The sequence below is a fragment of the Telmatherina bonti genome, assembly GCF_933228915.1.
Source record: "Telmatherina bonti genome assembly, chromosome: 15".
In the NCBI taxonomy this organism is placed as follows: Eukaryota; Metazoa; Chordata; class Actinopteri; order Atheriniformes; family Telmatherinidae; genus Telmatherina; species Telmatherina bonti.
Genome location: NC_136613.1, coordinates 1594453 through 1607045, shown reverse-complemented (window position 1 = coordinate 1607045; position 12593 = coordinate 1594453).

Here is a 12593-nt window from a genome sequence, read left to right as displayed (position 1 = left end):
GATGAAGTTAGAGACCGATGATGCTACAGACTGATGATGTTACAGACTGATGATGCTACAGACTGATGATGTTACAGACTGATGATGCCACAGACTGATGATGATACAGACTGATGATGTTACAGACAGATGATGCTACAGACTGATGATTTTACAGACTGACGATGTTACAGACTGATGATGTAAGAGACTGATGAAGTTACACACTGATGATTTTACAGACTGATGATGAAACAGACTGATGATGTAATAGACTGATGATGTTACAGACTGATGATGCTACAGACTGATGATGCTCTGGACTGATGATGTTACAAACTGATGATGCTACAGACTGATGATGTTACAGACTGATGATGCTACAGACTGATGATGTTACAGACTGATAATGCTACAGACTGATGATGTCACAGACTGATGATGCTACAGACTGATGATGTCACAGACTGATGATGCTACACACTGATGATGTTACAGACTGATGATTTTACAGACTGATGATGTCACAGACTGATGATGTTACAGACTGATGATGTAATAGACTGATTAAGTTAGAGACTGATGATGCTACAGACTGATGATGCTACAGACTGATGATGCTACAGAATGATGATGTTACAGACTGATGAAGTAATAGACTGATGAAGTTAGAGACCAATGATGCTACAGACTGATGATGCTCTGGACTGATGATGTTACAAACTGATGATGCTACAGACTGATGATGTTACAGACTGATGATGCTAAAGACTGATGATGTTACAGACTGATGATGCTACAGACTGATGATGTTACAGACAGATGATGCTACAGACTGATGATGTTACAGACTGATGATGTTACAGACTGATGAAGTTACAGACTGATGATGTTACAGACAGATGATGCTACAGACTGATGATTTTACAGACTGACGATGTTACAGACTGATGATGTAAGAGACTGATGAAGTTACACACTGATGATTTTACAGACTGATGATGAAACAGACTGATGATGTAATAGACTGATGATGTTACAGACTGATGATGCTACAGACTGATGATGCTCTGGACTGATGATGTTACAAACTGATGATGCTACAGACTGATGATGTTACAGACTGATGATGCTACAGACTGATGATGTTACAGACTGATAATGCTACAGACTGATGATGTCACAGACTGATGATGCTACAGACTGATGATGTCACAGACTGATGATGCTACACACTGATGATGTTACAGACTGATGATTTTACAGACTGATGATGTCACAGACTGATGATGTTACAGACTGATGATGTAATAGACTGATTAAGTTAGAGACTGATGATGCTACAGACTGATGATGCTACAGACTGATGATGCTACAGAATGATGATGTTACAGACTGATGAAGTAATAGACTGATGAAGTTAGAGACCAATGATGCTACAGACTGATGATGCTCTGGACTGATGATGTTACAAACTGATGATGCTACAGACTGATGATGTTACAGACTGATGATGCTAAAGACTGATGATGTTACAGACTGATGATGCTACAGACTGATGATGTTACAGACAGATGATGCCACAGACTGATGATGTTACAGACTGATGATGTTACAGACTGATGAAGTTACAGACTGATGATTTTACAGACTGATGATGTTACAGACTGATGATTTTACAGACTGAATATGTGACAGACTGATGATGTTACAGACTGATTATGCTACAGACTGATGATGTAAGAGACTGATGAAGTTACACACTGATGATTTTACAGACTGATGATGAAACAGACTGATGATGTACCAGACTGATGATGTTACAGACTGATGATGTAATAGACTGATGACGTTACAGACCGATGATGCTACAGACTGATGATGTTACAGACTGATGATGCTACAGACTGATGATGCTCTGGGCTGATGATGTTACAAACTGATGATGCTACAGACTGATGATGTTACAGACTGATGATGCTACAGACTGATGATGTTACAGACTGATGATGCTACAGACTGATGATGTCACAGACTGATGATGTTACAGACTGATGATGCTACAGACTGATGATGCTCTGGGCTGATGATGTTACAAACTGATGATGCTACAGACTGATGATGTGACAGACTGATGATGCTACAGACTGATGATGTCACAGACTGATGATGCTACAGACTGATGATGCTACAGACTGATGATGTTAATGTCTGATGGTGTTACAGACTGATGATGCAACAGACTGATGATGTTACAGACTGATGATGTTACACACTGATGATGCTACAGACTGATGATGTTACAGACTGATGATGTTACACACTGATGATGCTACAGACTGATGATGTTACAGACTCATGATGTTACACACTGATGATGCTACAGACTGATGATGCTACAGACTGATGATGTTACACACTGATGATGCTACAGACTGATGATGCTACAGACTGATGATGTTACAGACTGATGATGCTACAGACTGATGATGCTACAGACTGATGATGTCACAGACTGATGATGCTACAGACTGATGATGCTACAGACTGATGATGTTAATGTCTGATGATGCTACAGACTGATGATGTTACAGACTGATGATGCTACAGACTGATGATGCTACAGACTGATGATGTCACAGACTGATGATGCTACAGACTGATGATGCTACAGACTGATGATGTTAATGTCTGATGATGTTACAGACTGATGATGCAACAGACTGATGATGTTACAGACTGATGATGTTACACACTGATGATGCTACAGACTGATGATGTTACATACTGATGATGTTACACACTGATGATGCTACAGACTGATGATGTTCCACACTTATGATGTTACAGACTGATGATGTTACAGATTAATGATGTTACAGACTGACGATGTTACAGACTGATTATGTTACAGACTGATGATGTAAGAGACTGATGAAGTTACAGACTGATGATTTCACAGACTGATGATGTTACAGACTGATGATTTTACAGACTGATGATGTAATAGACTGATGACGTTACAGACCGATGATGCTACAGACTGATGATGTTACAGACTGATGATGCTACAGACTGATGATGTTACAAACTGATGATGCTACAGACTGATGATGTTACAGACTGATAATGCTACAGACTGATGATGTTACAAACTGATGATGCTACAGACTGATGATGCTACAGACTGATGATGTCACAGACTGATGATGCTACACACTGATGATGTTACAGACTGATGATTTTACAGACTGATGATGTCACAGACTGATGATGTAACAGACTGATGCTACATACTGATGATGCTACAGACTGATGATGTTACAGACTGATGATGCTACAGACTGATGATGCTCTGGACTGATGATGTTACAAACTGATGATGCTACAGACTGATGATTTTACAGACTGACGATGTTACAGACTGATGATGTAAGAGACTGATGAAGTTACAGACTGATGATTTTACAGACTGATGATGTTACAGACTGATGATTTTACAGACTGATGATGTGACAGACTGATGATGTTACAGACTGATTATGCTACAGACTGATGATGTAAGAGACTGATGAAGTTACACACTGATGATTTTACAGACTGATGATGTTACAGACTGATGATGTAATAGACTGATGACGTTACAGACCGATGATGCTACAGACTGATGATGTTACAGACTGATGATGCTACAGACTGATGATGTTACAGACTGATGATGCTACAGACTGATGATGTCACAGACTGATGATGTTACAGACTGATGATGCTACAGACTGATGATGCTCTGGGCTGATGATGTTACAAACTGATGATGCTACAGACTGATGATGTTACAAACTGATGATGCTACAGACTGATGATGTCACAGACTGATGATGCTACAGACTGATGATGTCACAGACTGATGATGCTACAGACTGATGATGTTAATGTCTGATGATGTTACAGACTGATGATGCAACAGACTGATGAGGTTACAGACTGATGATGTTACACACTGATGATGCTACAGACTGATGATGTTACAGACTGATGATGTTACACACTGATGATGCTACAGACTGATGATGTTACAGACTGATGATGTTCCACACTTATGATGTTACAGACTGATGATGTTACAGATTAATGATGTTACAGACTGACAATGTTACAGACTGATTATGTTACAGACTGATGATGTAAGAGACTGATGAAGTTACAGACTGATGATTTCACAGACTGATGATGTTACAGACTGATGATGCTACAGACTGATGATGTTACAGACTGATGATGCTACAGACTGATGATGTTACAAACTGATGATGCTACAGACTGATGATGTTACAGACTGATAATGCTACAGACTGATGATTTTACAAACTGATGATGCTACAGACTGATGATGCTACAGACTGATGATGTCACAGACTGATGATGCTACACACTGATGATGTTACAGACTGATGATTTTACAGACTGATGATGTCACAGACTGATGATGTAACAGACTGATGCTACATACTGATGATGCTACAGACTGATGATGTTACAGACTGATGATGCTACAGACTGATGATGCTCTGGACTGATGATGTTACAAACTGATGATGCTACAGACTGATGATGTTACAGACTGATGATGCTAAAGACTGATGATGTTACAGACTGATGATGCTACAGACTGATGATGTTACAGACTGATGATGCTACAGACTGATGATGCCACAGACTGATGATGTTACAGACTGATGATGTTACAGACTGATGATGCTACAGACTGATGATGTTACAGACTGATGATGCTACAGACTGATGATGCTACAGACTGATGATGTTACAGACTGATGATGCTACAGACTGATGATGTTACAGACTGATGATGCTACAGACTGATGATGCCACAGACTGATGATGTTACAGACTGATGATGTTACAGACTGATGATGTTACAGACTGATGATGCTACAGACTGATGATGTTACAGACTGATGATGCTACAGACTGATGATGCTACAGACTGATGATGCTACAGACTGATGATGTTACAGACTGATGATGCTACAGACTGATGATGTTACAGACTGATGATGCTACAGACTGATGATGTTACAGACTGATGATGTTACAGACTGATGATGCTACAGACTGATGATGTTACAGACTGATGATGCTACAGAGTGATTATGTTACAGACAGATGATGTTACAGACTGATGATGCTACAGACTGATGACTTTACAGACTGACGATGTTACAGACTGATGATGTTACAGACTGATGATGTTACAGAATGATGATTTTAAAGACTGATGATGTCACAGACTGATGATGTACCAGACTGATGATGTTACAGACTGATGATGCTACAGACTGATGATGCCACAGACTGATGATGCTACAGACTGATGATGTCACAGACTGATGATGCTACAGACTGATGATGTTACAGACTGATGATGCTACAGAATGATGATGTTACAGACTGATGATGCTACAGACTGATGATGTCACAGACTGATGATGCTACAGACTGATGATGTTACAGACTGATGATGCTACAGAATGATGATGTTACAGACAGATGATGTTACAGACTGATGATGCTACAGACTGATGATGTTACAGACTGATGATGTAATAGACTGATGAAGTTAGAGACCGATGATGCTACAGAATGATGATGCTACAGACTGATGATGTCACAGACTGATGATGCTACAGACTGATGATGTTACAGACTGATGATGTCACAGACTGATGATGCTACAGACTGATGATGTTACAGACTGATGATGCTACAGAATGATGATGTTACAGACTGATGATGCTACAGACTGATGATGTTACAGACTGATGATGTAATAGACTGATGATGTTACAGACTGATGATGTCACAGACTGATGATGCTACAGACTGATGATGTCACAGACTGATGATGCTACAGACTGATGATGTTACAGACCGATGATGCTACAGACTGATGATGCCACAGACTGATGATGCTACAGACAGATGATGTCACAGACTGATAATGCTACAGACTGATGATGTTACAGACTGATGATGCTACAGACCGATGATGCTACAGACTGATGATGTTACAGACTGATGATGTAATAGACTGATGAAGTTAGAGACCGATGATGCTACAGACTGATGATGTTACAGACAGATGATGCTACAGACTGATGATTTTACAGACTGACGATGTTACAGACTGATGATGTAAGAGACTGATGAAGTTACAGACTGATGATTTTACAGACTGATGATGTTACAGACTGATGATTTTACAGACTGATGATGTGACAGACTGATGATGTTACAGACTGATTATGCTACAGACTGATGATGTAAGAGACTGATGAAGTTACACACTGATGATTTTACAGACTGATGATGAAACAGACTGATGATGTAATAGACTGATGATGTTACAGACTGATGATGCTACAGACTGATGATGCTCTGGACTGATGATGTTACAAACTGATGATGCTACAGACTGATGATGTTACAGACTGATGATGCTACAGACTGATGATGTCACAGACTGATGATGCTACAGACTGATGATGTCACAGACTGATGATGCTACACACTGATGATGTTACAGACTGATGATTTTACAGACTGATGATGTCACAGACTGATGATGCTGCAGACTGATGATGTAATAGACTGATTAAGTTAGAGACTGATGATGCTACAGACTGATGACGTTACAGACCGATGATGCTACAGACTGATGATGCTCTGGACTGATGATGTTACAAACTGATGATGCTACAGACTGATGATGTTACAGACTGATGATGCTACAGACTGATGATGTTACAGACTGATGATGCTACAGACTGATGATGTCACAGACTGATGATGCTACAGACTGATGATGCTACAGAATGATGATGTTACAGACTGATGATGCTACAGACTGATGATGTCACAGACTGATGATGCTACAGACTGATGATGTTACAGACTGATGATGCTACAGACTGATGAAGTAATAGACTGATGAAGTTAGAGACCGATGATGCCACAGACTGATGATGCTACAGACTGATGATTTTACAGACTGATGATGTTACAGACTGATGATTTTACAGACTGATGATGTGACAGACTGATGATGTTACAGACTGATTATGCTACAGACTGATGATGTAAGAGACTGATGAAGTTACACACTGATGATTTTACAGACTGATGATGAAACAGACTGATGATGTAATAGACTGATGATGTTACAGACTGATGATGCTACAGACTGATGATGCTCTGGACTGATGATGTTACAAACTGATGATGCTACAGACTGATGATGTTACAGACTGATGATGCTACAGACTGATGATGTCACAGACTGATGATGCTACAGACTGATGATGTCACAGACTGATGATGCTACACACTGATGATGTTACAGACTGATGATTTTACAGACTGATGATGTCACAGACTGATGATGCTGCAGACTGATGATGTAATAGACTGATTAAGTTAGAGACTGATGATGCTACAGACTGATGACGTTACAGACCGATGATGCTACAGACTGATGATGCTCTGGACTGATGATGTTACAAACTGATGATGCTACAGACTGATGATGTTACAGACTGATGATGCTACAGACTGATGATGTTACAGACTGATGATGCTACAGACTGATGATGTCACAGACTGATGATGCTACAGACTGATGATGCTACAGAATGATGATGTTACAGACTGATGATGCTACAGACTGATGATGTCACAGACTGATGATGCTACAGACTGATGATGTTACAGACTGATGATGCTACAGACTGATGAAGTAATAGACTGATGAAGTTAGAGACCGATGATGCCACAGACTGATGATGCTACAGACTGATGATGTCAGAGACTGATGATGCTACAGACTGATGATGTTACAGACTGATGATATTACAGACTGATGATGCTACAGACTGATGATGCTCTGGACTGATGATGTTACAAACTGATGATGCTACAGACTGATGATGTTACAGACTGATGATGCTACAGACTGATGATGTTACAGACTGATGATGCTACAGACTGATGATGTTACAGACTGATGATGTTACAGACTGATGATGCTACAGACTGATGATGTTACAGACTGATGATGCTACAGACTGATGATGTCACAGACTGATGATGCTACAGACTGATGATGTTACAGACTGATGATGCTACAGACTGATGATGTACCAGACTGATGATGTTACAGACTGATGATGTAATAGACTGATGAAGTTAGAGACCGATGATGCTACAGACTGATGATGTTACAGACTGATGATGTTACAGACTGATGATGCTACAGACCGATGATGCTACAGAATGATGATGTTACAGACAGATGATGTTACAGACTGATGATGCTACAGACTGATGATTTTACAGACTGATGATGCTACAGACCGATGATGCTACAGAATGATGATGTTACAGACCAATGACGTTACAGACTGATGATGCTACAGACCGATGATGCTACAGAATGATGATGTTACAGACTGATGACGTTACAGACTGATGATGCTACAGACCGATGATGCTACAGAATGATGATGTTACAGACAGATGATGTTACAGACTGATGATGCTACAGACTGATGATGCTACAGACAGATGATGTTACAGACTGATGATGCTACAGACTGATGATGTTACAGACTGATGATGCTACAGAATGATGATGTTACAGACTGATGATGTTACAGACTGATGATGCTACAGAATGATGATGTTACAGACTGATGATGTTACAGACTGATGATGTTACAGACTGATGATGCTACAGACCGATGATGCTACAGAATGATGATGTTACAGACAGATGATGTTACAGACTGATTATGCTACAGACTGATGATTTTACAGACTGATGATGCCACAGACTGATGATGTTACAGACTGATGATGCTACAGACTGATGATGCTCTGGACTGATGATGTTACAAACTGATGATGTTACAGACTGATGATGTTACAGACTGATGAAGTTACAGACTGATGATTTTACAGACTGATGATGTCACAGACTGATGATGTTACAGACTGATGATGTTACAGACCTATGATGTAATAGACTGATGAAGTTAGAGACTGATGATGCTACAGACTGATGATGCCACAGACTGATGATGCTACAGACTGATGATGTTACAGACTGATGATGCTACAGAATGATGATGTTACAGACTGATGATGTTACAGACTGATGATGCTACAGACTGATGATTTTACAGACTGATGATGTCACAGACTGATGATGTACCAGACTGATGATGTAATAGACTGATGAAGTTAGAGACCGATGATGCTACAGACTGATGATGCCACAGACTGATGATGTCACAGACTGATGATGCAACAGACTGATGATGTTACAGACTGATGATGTTACAGACTGATGACGTTACAGACTGATGATGCTAAAGACCGATGATGCTACAGAATGATGATGTTACAGACAGATGATATTACAGACTGATGATGCTACAGACTGATGATGCTACAGACTGATGTTACAGACTGATGCTACAGACTGATGATGCTACAGACAGATGATGTTACAGACTGATGATGCTACAGACTGATGATGTTACAGACTGATGATGCTACAGAATGATGATGTTACAGACTGATGATGTTACAGACTGATGATGCTACAGAATGATGATGTTACAGACTGATGATGTTACAGACTGATGATGTTACAGACTGATGATGCTACAGACCGATGATGCTACAGAATGATGATGTTACAGACAGATGATGTTACAGACTGATGATTTTACAGACTGATGATGCCACAGACTGATGATGTTACAGACTGATGATGCTACAGACTGATGATGCTCTGGACTGATGATGTTACAAACTGATGATGTTACAGACTGATGATGTTACAGACTGATGAAGTTACAGACTGATGATTTTACAGACTGATGATGTCACAGACTGATGATTTTACAGACTGATGATGTTACAGACCTATGATGTAATAGACTGATGAAGTTAGAGACTGATGATGCTACAGACTGATGATGCTACAGACTGATGATTTTACAGACTGATGATGCTACAGAATGATGATGTTACAGACTGATGATGTTACAGACTGATGATGCTACAGACTGATGATTTTACAGACTGATGATGTCACAGACTGATGATGTTACAGACTGATGATGCTACAGAATGATGATGTTACAGACTGATGATGTTACAGACTGATGATGCTACAGACTGATGATTTTACAGACTGATGATGTCACAGACTGATGATGTACCAGACTGATGCTACATACTGATGATGCTACAGACTGATGATGTTACAGACTGATGATGTTACAGACTGATGGTACAGACCGATGATGTTACAGACTGATGGTACAGACTGATGATGTTACAGACTGATGATGTTACAGACTGATGGTACAGACTGATGATGTTAAAGACTGATGGTACAGACTGATGATGCTACAGACTGATGATGCTACAGACTGATGATGTTAGAGACTGATGCTACAGACTGATGATGTTACAGACTGATGATGTTAGAGACTGATGGTACAGACTGATGATGCTACAGACTGATGATGTTAGAGACTGATGCTACAGACTGATGATGCTACAGACTGATGATGTTAGAGACTGATGGTACAGACTGATGATGTTACAGACTGATGATGCTACAGACTGATGTTACAGACTGATGATGCTACAGACTGATGGTACAGACTGATGATGTTACAGAATGATGATGCTACAGACTGATGGTACAGACTGATGATGCTACAGACCGATGATGTGACAGACTGATGATGTTACAGACTGATGATGCTACAGACTGATGATGCTACAGACTGATGATGTTACAGACTGATGATGCTACAGACTGATGATGTTACAGACTGATGATGTTACAGACTGATGATGCTACAGACTGATGATGTTACAGACTGATGATGCTACTGACTGATGTTACAGACTGATGGTGCAGACTGATGATGTTACAGACTGATGATGCTACAGACTGATAATGTTACAGACTGATGATGCTACAGACTGATGATGTTACAGACTGATGGTACAGACTGATGATGTTACAGACTGATGATGTTACAGACTGATGATGCTACAGACTGATGATGTTACAGACTGATGATGCTACAGACTGATGATGTTACAGACTGATGGTACAGACTGATGATGTTACAGACTGATGATGTTACAGACTGATGCTACAGACTGATGCTACAGACTGATGATGTTACAGACTGATGATTTCACAGACTGATGATGTTACAGACTGATGGTACAGACTGATGATGTTACAGACTGATGATGTTACAGACTGATGGTACAGACTGATGATGCTACAGACTGATGATGCTACAGACTGATGATGTTACAGACTGATGCTACAGACTGATGATGTTACAGACTGATGATGTTACAGACTGATGATGCTACAGACTGATGTTACAGACTGATGATGCTACAGACTGATGATGTTACAGACTGATGGTACAGACTGATGATGTTACAGACTGATGATGTTACAGACTGATGATGCTACAGACTGATGATGCTACAGACTGATGATGTTACAGACTGATGCTACAGACTGATGGTACAGACTGATGATGTTACAGACTGATGATGCTACAGACTGATGTTACAGACTGATGATGCTACAGACTGATGGTACAGACTGATGATGTTACAGAATGATGATGCTACAGACTGATGGTGTTACAGACTGATGATGTTACAGACTGATGACGTTACAGACTGATGATGCTACAGACTGATGATGTTACAGACTGATGATGCTACAGACTGATGATGTTACAGACTGATGATGCTACAGACTGATGTTACAGACTGATGATGCTACAGACCGATGATGTGACAGACTGATGATGTTACAGACTGATGATGCTACAGACTGATGATGCTACAGACTGATGTTACAGACTGATGATGTTACAGACTGATGATGTTACAGACTGATGATGCTACAGACTGATGATGCTACAGACTGATGCTACATACTGATGATTCTACCGACTGATGATGCAACAGACTGATGTTACAGACTGATGATGTCACAGACTGATTATGCTACAGACTGATGATGTCACAGACTGATGATGCTACAGACTGATGATGTTACAAACTGATGATGTTACAGACTGATGGTACAGACTGATTATATTACAGACTGATGATGTTACAGACTGATGATGCTACAGACTGATGATGCTCTGGACTGATGATGTTGCAGACTGATGATGTCACAGACTGATGATGTTACAGACTGATGATGCTACAGACTGATGATGCTACAAACTGATGATGTCACAGACTGATGATGCTACAGACTGATGATGTTGCAGACTGATGATGTCACAGACTGATGATGCAACAGACTGATGATGCTACAAACTGATGATGTCACAGACTGATGATGCTACAGACTGATGATGTTGCAGACTGATGATGTCACAGACTGATGATGCAACAGACTGATGATGTAATAAACTGATGATGTTACAGACAGATGCTACAAACTGATGATGCTACAGACA